We start from the raw sequence: 2,500 nt of genomic DNA, 5'->3' as shown, positions 1-2,500 counted from the left end.
TTCGTATAGCAGGGACGGTGCTGCCTCTCGCTTCGCTCGCTGTCCGCCGCTCGCCGCTCGCTCGTGCAGCCAAAAATGGCCAGTTTTGGCCCGTTTTTGGGCCGTTTTGGCCAGTTTTTGGCCTGTTCTTGCATTGCGCGGTGACCGTCGAGAGCGGAGCAAAACGTCAGCCATCTCAGCACCCTGGAACCCCCCGGGTGGCACAGGGCTGGATGGGGCTTTCGTATAGCAGGGACGGTGCTGCCTCTCGCTTCGCTCGCTGTCCGCCGCTCGCCGCTCGCTCGTGCAGCCAAAAATGGCCAGTTTTGGCCCGTTTTTGGGCCGTTTTGGCCAGTTTTTGGCCTGTTCTTGCATTGCGCGGTGACCGTCGAGAGCGGAGCAAAACGTCAGCCATCTCAGCACCCTGGAACCCCCCGGGTGGCACAGGGCTGGATGGGGCTTTCGTATAGCAGGGACGGTGCTGCCTCTCGCTTCGCTCGCTGTCCGCCGCTCGCCGCTCGCTCGTGCAGCCAAAAATGGCCAGTTTTGGCCCGTTTTTGGGCCGTTTTGGCCAGTTTTTGGCCTGTTCTTGCATTGCGCGGTGACCGTCGAGAGCGGAGCAAAACGTCAGCCATCTCAGCACCCTGGAACCCCCCGGGTGGCACAGGGCTGGATGGGGCTTTCGTATAGCAGGGACGGTGCTGCCTCTCGCTTCGCTCGCTGTCCGCCGCTCGCCGCTCGCTCGCGCAGCCAAAAATGGCCAGTTTTGGCCCGTTTTTGGGCCGTTTTGGCCAGTTTTTGGCCTGTTCTTGCATTGCGCGGTGACCGTCGAGAGCGGAGCAAAACGTCAGCCATCTCAGCACCCTGGAACCCCCCGGGTGGCACAGGGCTGGATGGGGCTTTCGTATAGCAGGGACGGTGCTGCCTCTCGCTTCGCTCGCTGTCCGCCGCTCGCCGCTCGCTCGTGCAGCCAAAAATGGCCAGTTTTGGCCCGTTTTTGGGCCGTTTTGGCCAGTTTTTGGCCTGTTCTTGCATTGCGCGGTGACCGTCGAGAGCGGAGCAAAACGTCAGCCATCTCAGCACCCTGGAACCCCCCCCGGGTGGCACAGGGCTGGATGGGGCTTTCGTATAGCAGGGACGGTGCTGCCTCTCGCTTCGCTCGCTGTCCGCCGCTCGCCGCTCGCTCGTGCAGCCAAAAATGGCCAGTTTTGGCCCGTTTTTGGGCCGTTTTGGCCAGTTTTTGGCCTGTTCTTGCATTGCGCGGTGACCGTCGAGAGCGGAGCAAAACGTCAGCCATCTCAGCACCCTGGAACCCCCCGGGTGGCACAGGGCTGGATGGGGCTTTCGTATAGCAGGGACGGTGCTGCCTCTCGCTTCGCTCGCTGTCCGCCGCTCGCCGCTCGCTCGTGCAGCCAAAAATGGCCAGTTTTGGCCCGTTTTTGGGCCGTTTTGGCCAGTTTTTGGCCTGTTCTTGCATTGCGCGGTGACCGTCGAGAGCGGAGCAAAACGTCAGCCATCTCAGCACCCTGGAACCCCCCGGGTGGCACAGGGCTGGATGGGGCTTTCGTATAGCAGGGACGGTGCTGCCTCTCGCTTCGCTCGCTGTCCGCCGCTCGCCGCTCGCTCGCGCAGCCAAAAATGGCCAGTTTTGGCCCGTTTTTGGGCCGTTTTGGCCAGTTTTTGGCCTGTTCTTGCATTGCGCGGTGACCGTCGAGAGCGGAGCAAAACGTCAGCCATCTCAGCACCCTGGAACCCCCCGGGTGGCACAGGGCTGGATGGGGCTTTCGTATAGCAGGGACGGTGCTGCCTCTCGCTTCGCTCGCTGTCCGCCGCTCGCCGCTCGCTCGTGCAGCCAAAAATGGCCAGTTTTGGCCCGTTTTTGGGCCGTTTTGGCCAGTTTTTGGCCTGTTCTTGCATTGCGCGGTGACCGTCGAGAGCGGAGCAAAACGTCAGCCATCTCAGCACCCTGGAACCCCCCGGGTGGCACAGGGCTGGATGGGGCTTTCGTATAGCAGGGACGGTGCTGCCTCTCGCTTCGCTCGCTGTCCGCCGCTCGCCGCTCGCTCGTGCAGCCAAAAATGGCCAGTTTTGGCCCGTTTTTGGGCCGTTTTGGCCAGTTTTTGGCCTGTTCTTGCATTGCGCGGTGACCGTCGAGAGCGGAGCAAAACGTCAGCCATCTCAGCACCCTGGAACCCCCCGGGTGGCACAGGGCTGGATGGGGCTTTCGTATAGCAGGGACGGTGCTGCCTCTCGCTTCGCTCGCTGTCCGCCGCTCGCCGCTCGCTCGTGCAGCCAAAAATGGCCAGTTTTGGCCCGTTTTTGGGCCGTTTTGGCCAGTTTTTGGCCTGTTCTTGCATTGCGCGGTGACCGTCGAGAGCGGAGCAAAACGTCAGCCATCTCAGCACCCTGGAACCCCCCGGGTGGCACAGGGCTGGATGGGGCTTTCGTATAGCAGGGACGGTGCTGCCTCTCGCTTCGCTCGCTGTCCGCCGCTCGCCGCTCGCTCGCGCAGCCAAAAATG

Source organism: Musa acuminata, unplaced genomic scaffold (assembly GCF_036884655.1).
Source record: "Musa acuminata AAA Group cultivar baxijiao unplaced genomic scaffold, Cavendish_Baxijiao_AAA HiC_scaffold_431, whole genome shotgun sequence".
NCBI lineage: Eukaryota > Viridiplantae > Streptophyta > Magnoliopsida > Zingiberales > Musaceae > Musa > Musa acuminata.
Note: the sequence above shows the minus strand (reverse complement) of the source record.